At 40.4% G+C, this 12140-nt stretch overlaps 1 protein-coding gene across 30 annotated transcripts in view; it reads left to right on the plus strand.

Annotated features, from left to right (window-relative positions):
* Positions 1–12140, plus strand: part of ST3GAL6 (ST3 beta-galactoside alpha-2,3-sialyltransferase 6) — a 148821-nt gene that overhangs the window by 110139 nt on the left and 26542 nt on the right. For 12 of the 30 annotated variants that reach the window (XM_089331528.1, XM_070071954.2, XM_070071967.2 and 9 more), the window contains exon 2: positions 528–682. The exons of 1 other annotated variant lie outside the window; for it this stretch is intronic. The gene's annotated coding sequence lies outside the window, so the exon portion shown is untranslated. Of the gene's footprint in view, positions 1–3; positions 379–399; positions 421–527; positions 683–1646; positions 1819–4191; positions 4216–5981; positions 8776–10621; positions 10702–12140 lie in introns of those variants that run through there. 17 more of the 30 variants (XM_089331533.1, XM_070071956.2, XM_070071964.2 and 14 more) reach the window with 7 other exon arrangements.

A 12140-nucleotide genomic window follows, 5' to 3' on the forward strand; every position in this document is an offset into this window, starting at 1 on the left:
TTTTTTTTTTTTTGAGGAAATGATCCACAACCCATTCTGATAATTCACCCACGCTTCCTTCTTTTCACTCTCTTCTACATGTTTTTGCTCTCTCTGACCTCATTCTCATCCTCCCTGTCCCCTCTTTCCTTCCTCTTCTGAGGGTTTTCAGAGCACTGACTCCTTCTCTCACCTCTGCATTTTAACAATAAAGCTGTGTGTATGTGGAGAGACGCTGGAAAATAGGACAGATGGTTCTTTCATTACCAGGGTGCTTTGGATTCATTGAGCTGGATATGTTATTTCTTTCAAGGAGACCGGGCTGGATCCTTTGGAAAACCAGTCATGAATGACAGTAATGTAATATGTGCTGTGGGTCTGGCTGCTGGATTTCGTTCGGTAATTACATTATCCTATCAAGCTTTTTTTTTGAGATCAGAAGTGAGTTTACTCAGTGTTTTCCTACAATGTTTTCCTGGCTGTAAGTTTCTCAGGTAGCTGAGTCACTCTTACAAGTACGCTCTGTGTGTGTGTGTGTTTCATTTCAGCCCTTGCAAGTGAAGAAGCAGTGTAGTTCCTGGTCTTGGATAATTTCTAGAAGAGAAGCCCCAGCCATTTAGCAGACAGCATCCTGGTCCGTCCTTACCATATTCGTCACCTTCAGGAGCCAGGGCCTTTGGGAAAGAGATTCCTCCAAGTGCAGGTAAGCGAAGGCAGCATGCCTGTTGTCCTAACTTCAGACAACCGAAATGTTGTTCTTCAGTGTTTCCATAGCTCGCAAGTGATGTTAAAAAGCAAATCCCTCTCCTGTGTAGACAGTGGCCTGTAATTTTCTCTTACAGGTTTACAGGTGGCCAGAGAGCTTAGGAGACTGTAGATGGAACTAGAGCCTTTGCAGTGTATTCCAAAGTGGAGTTAAGGAAGTGCTAAGTGTTTTATTTTCAATCTGAACAGGCCTTCTGTAGGACAGTACTAAACCAATACAGAAGTAAGGAATAAGACGATTTTGGAGATAAAATGTGAACTTCTGGCATCACAAATAATTGTAGAAATTCTGTGGTTAACAAGCGATGGGCAGGAGGCCCTCTCTGCACCTGCTATTCTCAATAGAATTACTTCTACTTTCCTCTGAAGTGCAACAATGAACAGTAATTTCATCCAAGTACCTTACTATAATTTTTAGGATTATTCTCCTTACTGTTCCTGGAACCCCATGCACCAAGTTCAGGGACCAGTTTGGAACTTGATTCTGAGAACATTCTAGTGCTCAAATGCTCACTCACAATTAACTACATGTGTTGCCCATGAACACCCATGCAGTCTTTCTGATTCTTTGGGGCTTCACCAGAGAACAATTTTTCTACTCACAAATCTGTTACACTAGAGTTTTGTTTGGAGATATTTTTGTGAAGGGCACTTACTGCCTGAGAACATTATGTTTTACATGCCCATGGCTAATTTAGTCTTGGGATCTAACTTTTGGGAATCTCTTGAGCTCTTGCCTGTTCACAATGAGATTGTTCATGGTGGTTTCAAAACCCTTTTCCGTCACAGTCCTGAGCCATTAGACTTAAGGGAATTCTTGATTGCCATGAGCCGAGGCTGGGGGTAGGACCAGGTGCTCTGGTTTTCTACTGCCTGCAGCATTTTAATTTAATTGTATTCAGGCCCATAATCATCTAGATGATTTGTGGAACTGCTTTTCCTGTCAACTTTCACATTTTCCTGCATGAAGAAGCTGGAAGCATTTTGAGATTGGAATAATGATGAAGAGTATGGATTCTGGTGTGTGTCTGATCTAAGTCCTATGTGTGCAGCTTGCTACCTGGGTGTCCTTGGGTAGGTGATAACTTCTGTTTTAGTGCCTTTATATATGTATGCTCTAGTTGACAATAATATCTTTCTTAAAGTGTGGTTTGGAGGATTAAAAGAATTCTCCATCTAAGGATTTGGAATCATCCTGTCATGTTAAGTATTAAGTATATTTGAACTATTTTTATTGACATTTGTTGCATTGTGTTTCTTCTTCTACCCCTATTCTTTGGTTTAGGACTGGCAAATATTCTAGCTTTATCCTTTCCTTGTTGGTCACGCTGAGTCACCACAATATTTGCTTTTAAGTCTAAGATACAATATTTGAATGCTTTTCAACATTATAATGGATCTAAATGAAAGTATTAGATGGAACGTGTTTGCCAAATGAGATTATTTGTAGAGTTCTTGATTTCATTTCTTGTTTTAAGAACTGCATTTAAAATTCTTATTACAAATCAGGTTTTTGTTATTTCTACTAAGCCTCGGTGTAGTTTCATTATGAAAAGCATGAAAAGGTGTGGTTTCCCTCAGCAGAACTAACATCTAATTCTAATAGATGAGTTTTGCCAATGAACTGCTTTTTAGGATGCCATTCATTTTATATTCAGAATCAGATAAGTAAGGATTCCTGCCCAAGACACTTTGAAATGTTAGAATGAATGAGCAAAAATAATAGGTACTACAGTAATAGAAATGTAATGTTAAAAAAATTTTCTTACAGTTTATTCATTTTATTTGAAAGCCAGAAAGAGAGGGAGAGAGAATGAGAATTAATTTTCTTTCAGCTGGTTCACCTCCAAATGCCTGCAATAGCTGAGGTTGGGCCAGGACAAGGTCAGGAGGCTAGAACTCAATCCAGGTCTCCCACATGGGTGGCAGGGACCCAAGAATTTGGATCATCATCTGCTGCCTCCCAGAGCTTGCATTAGCAGGAAGCTGGAATTGCAGGTGGAGCTAGGACTCTAACCCAGGCACTCTGATATGGGATGGGGGCATCCCAAGTGGTGTCTTTTTTTTTTTTTTTTTTTTTTTTAAGACTTGTTTGAAAGGCAGAGGCCGCGTAGGGGGAGAAAGAGTGTCTTCCATCTGCTGGTTCGCTTCCCAAATGGCCGTAATGGCCAGAGGGTCCAGGAGCTTCTCCCGGGTCTCCCAAGCAGGTGCAGGGAACCAAGCATTTGTGGCTTTCCCAGGCCACAGCATAGAGCTGGATCAGAAGTGGAGCAGCTGGCATTCATATGGGATGCCAGCACTTCAGGCTGTGGCTTTACCTGCTATGCTACAACACCTGCCCTTATGGAAGTCTTAATTGTAGGCTTAAGTGATGTTTATTTGGCAGGCAGCAGGAGGTCAGGGAAAGTCTTCTTAGGGATGGATGACAATGTGAGAGCTGTGCTTTGAGAATTTTATGCCACATACAGCATGTGGGCTGATTTAAAGAGATGGATTAGAGGTCATTGCTGGCAGCTGAGGTGAGAAGGAATGAGAGCATGGGTTTAGGCAACATGATTAAGATAACAGCTTGAACACCTGCATTTGGGAGGGAAGATGAAGGGAGAGCTAAAAGCACAGGCAGAGTGGGTTTAGAGGTTTTCATCCGTTCTTTCACTGGCTTGCTTACTTTCTCATCAATGAGTAAATACTGGGCACCCATGATGAGACAGCAATTGTGCTGAATGGAAGCCCATGGAAAAGTATTCTCCTGTGCTACCAACTCCACTATTACTTTTGACAAGTTGAATTTTTGTTTTTTAAATCATGGCTGGCTCTCCTGTAATAGGGTGCATGGGGCCTGACCCTATCTAAATACCCCCCACTTTTCTGTCCTTTCCAGCTCTGAAATCTGTAGTTCTTGGGCCCAAGTGAACAGCAATAATTGCAAATGATCATGTAAACACTTGGCTGGTGATTAGCTGGTACTTTTAGGAGTTGTGGAAGTAAGAGTGTGTCGTGCGAAGAAAGCAGTCAGACATATTTCCTCTCAAAAACCCCATCAGTGTCAGTGTTTCTGGTGGCAGATAGAAGGTTAAGACTGGAAATGCTATTGGAAGGACCGTGTCCAGGGAATTCACGAAGAAACCACAAACATACCCTAGAACAATGAGGGAAATTTCCCTCAAAGTCACCCATTTTTTTTTCCAAAGGATCTGACTACTTTCTGAGAAAGTTCTGCTGATTGGACATTTTAAAAGGTCAAGCTGTAGGACTTTTCAATATGTAACTGACAACATAGAAGCTTCCAGTTCCTTTTGAGAACTGTTTCCTGTGCAGCCTGACCCCCTCAGAAGGGAATGCGTCCTCTTTCTCTGACTTCTCCAGCAGTGCTGTCATGCACACATCTCCTGGGCATCTTGCTAAACTACAGACCTGACTCGGTGGCTCAGAGGGAGGGTCTGAGACTCCGCACTTCTGCCAGCTTCCCAGGTGATGCCATTACTGCTGGTCCATGGACCACACTTTGTTTTACTTCTCCTAGCATAATCAAAATTATTTTGAAACAATATAACTTGCCTCCTTCACCAGGCTGGGAGCTCTGTTTCTTATATCCAAGAGTACATATGCATTATGTATATGTGTAAGTGTATGTTCTATTGTATTGATATTAATAGATTGAGAGTGCTTATCTTGGTGGGTGAATTGTGTTATTCAGTAGCATCAATAATTTTACTTGTTATAGGCAGAGGATTTTCTTTCTTTTTTTTCTTTCTTTTTTTTTTTTTTTTTTGCTATAGCCAAGAGATTGAAGTAAATGTGTTCTTTAAAAAATAGGCACCAGGGACCAGGGATGGCATTGGCGTGCAGCATATTAAGCCACACTTACGTACCCCAGCATCATATACTGGAGTCTTGGCTACTCCCTGCTGATCCAGCTCCCTGCTAATGTGCCTGGGAAGGCAGTGGAAGAGAGCCCAAGTCCTTGGGTCCCTGCCACACCTGTGGGAGAGCAGGATGGAATTCCTGGCTCCTGGCTTCTTCCTTGCCCGTATCTGGCTGTTGTGACCATTTGGGGGAATATACCAGCAGATGGAAGATCTTTTTCTGTCACTCTGCCTATCAAATGAATATTGAATATATTTAAAAAATAAGCACCAGAATGAAATATAAAGTTTTTCTATAAGCCCATACATTTACTTTACCACCCATGAAAACATGAATATGTCCACCTGAAGTGTTAGACTTGAATGTTCAATCCAGCTTTATTTATACTAACTAAAAACTGCAAGGCAATCAAATGTCTGTTGTCTGGTGAACTGATAACCAAATTGTGGTATAATCATATGATGTACTACTTAATAAAAAGAAACAAATGCCTGGTACTAGCAACAAAGTGAGCAATGCTTTGCAAAGCATTATCCTAAGTGAAAGAATCCAGAAATATATACTGTATAATTCCTTTTCCATGAAATTTTAGAAAAAGCAAAACTTTAGTGAGAAATTGCTAGGAGCAAGGAAGTGGGTGAAAGGAACTTTTGATGTTGATGGGAATGTTTAGTATCATGTCTTTCGTGGTGGTTGCGTGATTGTGTACATTTCCAAAAATCATCAAATTGCACATGTAAAAAGTGGTGAGTTTTATATAAAATTTTTATCTCAGTAAAGTTGATGGTAAAAATGAATCATAATCACTACCTATTAACAATAGGAAATACTTCTTGGAGACTTTTTTCAGTAGAATAATAGTATAAGGAAACAGAAATTTTCCACTTTAGGAGAAGAAAGGAGTTACTGGGAGAAAATATGAATAAATAGTAGGAGCATAAGAAGTTCCTCTAAAAGCTTCCTTGTGTACTTGCAATTGAGCAGAGTCTAAAAGGAGAGATCTTGAAAACAGGAACTCTAGTTCATTTATTACTAGCATCCGGTGTAGTTACTATTAGTTGAGTGATTTTAGTGTATACAGCTGCACTGTTGAAAAACAAAATTCTGCTGAAAAGTCATTTCTCTCCTTTTTTTTTATTCTTTGCAGTGAGCACAGGACATGTTCTGGGGAAGACTGGGTCATCTGCTTTGGCAGAAAGAGTTTAGCTTCAATTAGGTGCCAAGATCTGACTACATATGCAAAGGAAGAAGTCTGGCAAAAGCACTGCTTTTCTGCAAAGACAGAAAGTGAAGGGTATGGGTTTGTGTGTGAGAAGTAGCTGCCCATCACTGCATTAGTAAGAGAACTGGCGAAAGGGAAGGAAGGGAATCACACATGTTCTGCCTCTGCTATGCAGAAAGAGAACAGCCGTGTATTGAAAACCAGGTCAGAATATAGACAATTGGTCCAGTCTGTTGAAACTATGTAGATCCATTTTTAGGAGGCATAAATCAAATGATAATGTTCTATTTACCCAGTAATATCAGATTGTTAAAATTTTGTAGAATAGTAGCTCCTAACCTGATTAAATTTAGCTTTTTTGAGTTAATATTATATTGATTAACTCTGCTTTTTTTAAAAGAAGATTTATTTGTTTATTCAAAAGGTAGAATGAGAGGAGGGGGGAGAGAGAGAGAGAGAGAAGAGAGAGACCTTCCATCTGTTGGTTCACACCTCAGATGCCTACAACAGCCAGGATTGTGCCAGGCCAAAGCCCAGAACCTAGTATTTTGGCCATCACCTACCACTTCCCCAGGCATATTGGCATGGAGCTGGCTGGGAAGCAAAGCAGTCAGGACTCCAACTGGGACTCTGATATGGGAGCCGATGTAACAAGAGGCAACTTAACTGGCTGTGTTACAATTCCAGCCCTTGTGTGTGCAGTTCTTTATTTCTTATGGCAGTGACAATTTTCAGCCAGCTGAACCAATCTAGTGATTCCTGAAGATTTACTTTTTAATTGTGACATGAGTACTTTTGCATGTTCTTTCTAAATGACTGCTTTACTAAATGCATACATTTAATGTGTATCATCCCCTTGTCTTATTTTTAAAATACATCTTTAAGTGAATATGATTCATATTAACTGTGGTAAGTGAATACATTTTTAAGTTTACACCGTTGTATTTTTAAAAAGCATAATTATGGTTGTTTATAATGTATAATTTAAAGCAACAGTCCTTGAAATAAGATGGAATTGAATTCTGGTCACTGCTCTGGGAATTAAATGTCTCTGGCACGGGGATGTGTGATAGTCGCTCTGCTTTCATTATTATGTGGACAAGCGCATGGTTCTGGGCTGGGCATTTAGCAAGTACTTAAAGTGTGCGGTTATTTCTGTGAGCATTGTTGCTGGAGGCTGGAAGTCCCTAGTGTGTTAATGAGACTACCTACACACATTTCTCCCATCTAATTAGTAGTACGGATCCTTCTTAAAAGAACAGGAAATCGGGTGGCCATTGGGGCTTTTACATTTGTCACTGGGAAGTCCTGTGTTTCTCCTTGAAGATTTGGGTTATATGGAGATGGATAGTTCTGAGAAGACTAGGATTAGGAGACTCATGGGGCTCAGCCCCCCAAATCTAGACATTCATGTGTGGCTAGCGCTGGAAAATCTGTTGTTGTTTTGTTCACATGATGATGCGGTTAACAGAGAATGATTGCGAACTGGCAATATGTACCAAGAGGAGGGAAGGCAAGGTGTTTGAGATCTGTTGGCCATGGACACAAACAATTGAGTGTATTTCAGTGTTAGCAAAGGACAGGTAGAGGCCTCATAGGAAGAGGGCCTCTCCAGGGGCTGAGTGGACACAGGTGTCCCCAGGATCACCTGGTAAGGGTGTGGAGGTGATGTGTGAACAGGGCACCTGGCATCTAGCAGCTGCCAAGAGACTAGATATTAGATTCCCACAGGGCAATGTGGAGCCAAACTGGGTGTACTGTTCTAATTCACATAAAGATGCAAGTGATTGCCAATTATTTTTGTGTGCTGTAAGAGTGAAGATCTAGTAGCAAAATATAAGGCCCTTTTCACTGAGGAAGCAGGGCCTTGACCCAGAGAGGATGGGGGAGAGGTTTAGGATTGTCGTTATTAAAAAATTGGAAGTTTGGCTGTGAACCTCATGGGGTGGCTTAGAGAAAGAAGAATGCAGGCATTGGAAATGATACAATTTAAGGATCCCTGGCGCAGGCATTTTGCCTGGCAATTAAGATGCCAATTAGGATGCCCCAGACCTATATTGGAGTACGTGGGTTCAATACCTGTTTTTGACTCCTGACTCTATCATGCCTCTAATGCGGACCCTTGGAGGCAGCAGATGATAGGTCGAGCAATTGGATACTTGCCACCCTGTGAGACGTGGATGGAGTTCTCAGCTCCCAGCATTGGCAGGGCCCATCAGACAGAAGCGCGCTCTCTCTCCCTCCCTCCCTCCCTCCCTCAAACAAAAAAGGACCCATCAACAAGACACAGGAACTCAGGTTTGGTGGATTAGCTGTCCATGGCCCGTAAGCAATCCACAGCAACTTGCCCTAATTGTTAGGCTGCTAGTCAGGAGCTCCTCAAGATCCATTTCCTTGGCCAGGATCTGTTCCAGGGCTTGGCGTGGCTGAGCCTGAAGATGGCATCATGGGACACTGGTAGCTAGGTTGAGAGGAAGTGGGAACAGAGGATCTGGACAGAATGGCGTGCCTGTGCTCGGCACCTGGAGGGCAGACTGCCTTGGTATTTACAATGTTGAGATACCCACAAGGTGTGTGTTCTTGATGAATGGAATAGTGTTTCCAGAATTATTGCTGAACATGCTGCTGGGTGTGTGTGTGTGTGTGTGTGTGTGTGTGTGTGTGTTTGTAGCTGGTTGGAAAAACAAGCTTTCTTTGGTTTGAAAAAGCTTTAGGAGGGCCCAACATAAAAATCTGACCATTTTCCAGTGTCATTCTCTAGGGATTGTTTTGTGTTTACAACAATGCTAGCATGACTGGGAAGAAGAGTGCTCGGAGTATTGTGGCTGAATTTCAGCAAAGCTTAAATCACGAAGCCTGAAAACTCTATTTTGACAATCTGTAGAATTAATACTGCGTAAGAAGCTGGTGGGATGAAGAAATAAAAGACATGTTCTGAAATGGTTAGTGTGGTGTGCAAAAGACCAGAGCTACAGTTTCCTTAACTGGAAAGTGGGAATTGTGACTTCATTACTTCCCTCCCAGGGAGATTGTCAGCCTGACATGAGATAATATACCAAAAGCATTTGTCACGTGCCAAGAACTCATACACGTTAGTGATTGGATTCAGCCATTATTCATTGGGCATTTGCCATCTGCTAGGCATTTAGGGGAAAAGCATGAATGCAAAGCATCCAGTTGAGAGATATGTAACTATATTCAGCAGCTATCTCCTTAGAGTCTTCTGTGTGTCCATATTATTAGAAGTGTTGGAAATAAAATGATAGAGGAGACACCATATTGTTGTCATGGTGCTCGCATTCTCCTTGGGAAAATTACTCTACAGTCTGTCGTGGACTGTGTACTTCTTCCGCAAATGCATGTTTCCCCTCCATGGTTCTCATACATTAGTGTACCTGAGAGTCAAAATGGAGGATGCGTGTTTAAATCCACACTCCTGAGCCATAGCCATCCAGATCAGGTAGCGGTTCAGCCCCGCAGGTACTGCCCCTTGCACTGCCTTAGAGCCCCACCCTCCAGCAGCTTCTGATTTTCTCCTTCCCACACACTAGATGCCAGCTGGGTACCTCAAGGGAAGTTTTAGATTAGAACTGTCTCTTTTGGGTTTCCCGCATGCCTTTTATCTTGAGAAACAAGATGACACTAAGAATAGAACTCCAAGAAAGAAATGGAGGGCCTTAAGTCTATTTCTGTCTCCCTTTGATTACGTGATCTGAAATGGCCTTCAGTTTTTTCGTTCTTCAAGGAGCAAATAGGCACACCATTTAACAAGCAAAATTTGAGTCTTAAATGAAGTGAAGGGAATACCAACATTTTATGAATTTTAAAACTCTGCATACTTTCATTATTAACTAGGAGGGAAAAACTATTAAGGTTTGGCATATGTCGGATTATTCATATGCTGGGATCCAGGACATAGTTTGAGAAGAAATGAACATATGACCTTTCCAATGAGTCTTGCTCTCCCTCACTGCCCTTTATCCACACTGTAAAGGAGTAACGGCTTTGTAACATACAGTTGGTAAAAGATGTCTTAGGGTCTCTTGATTTTAGGAGTGTCTGTCATGTTTAATGTCAAGGTCTTGCATCCTGTCTTGCTAACAAGAGCTATATTCAAGGGCCTTGTTTATGTCTTTTTTTTTTTAATGACATGCACCCCATATTAAGTTCTAAATGGTTTTCCTTTGAATGCTTTAGCATTATAGCATTATATAATTAGGGAATTCATTTATTTATAGAAACATTTTCCTGTGAGCAGGCAGAGGAACCATATATGTTTATCACAAGGATATCCTTGCTGGCCCTCGCCTACTTTGCAGCTTGAATATCAAAGCTTTAAGTTGCTCCAGAAATACAAGTGGCTAAGCTTCCTAAAATTTTTTCAGATGATATAAATCATGGCTTTTCAAGAGCAGTATCATTTTAGCTTTTAAAAGGAAAAAGAATGTGCTACCAAACTTTTTTGTGTTCAGTTAAGCCACATTATTAGTGAATCAAAGACAATAAAAGAACAGAAATCTTGCTTCCCTGCACCTCCATGCTCTGTAAGATAATATGTATCAATTACCCAGAGAATGTGTTGTAGAGAATAGATAAGTAAACTGAATTGTAAATACCAACTTTTTTCTTTAGACCTTTATACACTATCCTATCTTATATGTAAATATGTTTTTTGAATATACTGGTAAGTTGCATCCTTATTAGACATTTGCATAAATTGTTATTCTTGGTGGTGCATAACATGTTTGAGTGTTTAAGCAAGTAGTTACTAACTATTTTGGCCCACAGTAAACTGCGTTCCAGGACAGTCTGATAACTCGAAGAGGTAGAGGAAATGCTCTCACTTTCAACCACGTGAACACACTTGGGTAAGCACTGACTTACCTCTGACCCCACCAAGCCTAATCTGGCCTTGGGCTATGAATCATATTTTCTGATTTCCAAAGTGTCAACTCTTCACGGGGATTATATATGCTAAATTAGAATTGTGTGTCACTGAAGTTTGCTTGTTTAACTCATTTGTTTATTTGCTTTCTCATGCCATAGCCTTCCTTTCTAACTAATTTATAATAGTGGCTTGTGGGAATGGTGGCTGCCCTAGTAGGAAGAAGTACCAGCTAACAAACCTCAAAGAGCAGGAAAAGTCAGATAATCACTAGGGTTTGGAACTATCTAGAGAAGAGCCTCCCACCCTCATGTACTCCAGAGGATCTCAACTCTAAGAAAACCAAGCCCAATTTGTTTAAGATAAGCTTAGAGTATGATTAGCTTATGAGTATCCTACTAAAGAAGGCAAGGGAGTGGTTTACTTTTAAGATTCCTATTTGAAATCACTACTGAAGGGAGGCAACATTGCATAATCTAATGTTTTGTACTCACATATGCTAGTTTAAATTGCCCTGCTGAAAGTTAATAGATAGGAGTAGAAGTGAGAGGAGTGGGGCACACAATGAAATGGTTCACAGGAACCAGAAACTTGATGAGGCAGGCAGGCAGGCAGAGAAATGGTTCACCTATTTAAAGTCATTTGCATTGAAATAGATCAGTAATGGGACCATATATTAAATCTGTTTTTGTATTTAATTACATTTCAGAGTTAGCTTTGAAGCAAAAAAATGGAACTAAACAGATGTGTTTTAGAAGATTTACAAAATATATTCCATAATGTTTTTCTTTTCTTTTTTTTTTTTGACACTTACATTCTAGAGAGGGTTATATCCATGTTTTTGCCTGTCTACAAATGTGCAAAGAATGATACTGTTAATTCAAAACAGAAACAAGCAAGTACTTGGCTTACTACACCATGCTAAGGTTGAAAAATTAAATCAGTCATCTAGAAGTATATAAAAATTGATGGTATGGGTAATATTTTTAGTAGCTTTATTTCTTCAGCTTTTCAAAATTGGAAAATCGAATCATATAAATTATAGGATATATATAATTTAAAAGTCATTTCAAGTACTGATGAAATATTCACATCTTAAGGTATGTACTCTCACTTTCTGATGAGAGGGACAAAATGAATATTCATCTGTGTTTCTGAAAAATGTTTTGGATATGGAGCAGATGTGTAAAATTTTGTTCTGAAGGAATGTTTTTCTTTTTTTTTTTAAAAGATTTATTTACTTGAAAGCGTTAGAGATAGGTAGAGACACACAGAGAGAGGTCTTCCATCCCCGGTTCACTCTCCAAATTGCTGTAATGGCTGGAGCTGAGCTGATCCGAAGCCAGGAGCTTCGTCCAAGTCCCCTACATGGGAGCAGGTGCCCAAGCACTTGGGCCATCCTTTGCTGCTTTTATTTCTTAC

Source organism: Oryctolagus cuniculus, chromosome 4, assembly GCF_051225735.1.
Source record: "Oryctolagus cuniculus isolate XC-2025 breed Fujian yellow rabbit chromosome 4, ASM5122573v1, whole genome shotgun sequence".
NCBI lineage: Eukaryota > Metazoa > Chordata > Mammalia > Lagomorpha > Leporidae > Oryctolagus > Oryctolagus cuniculus.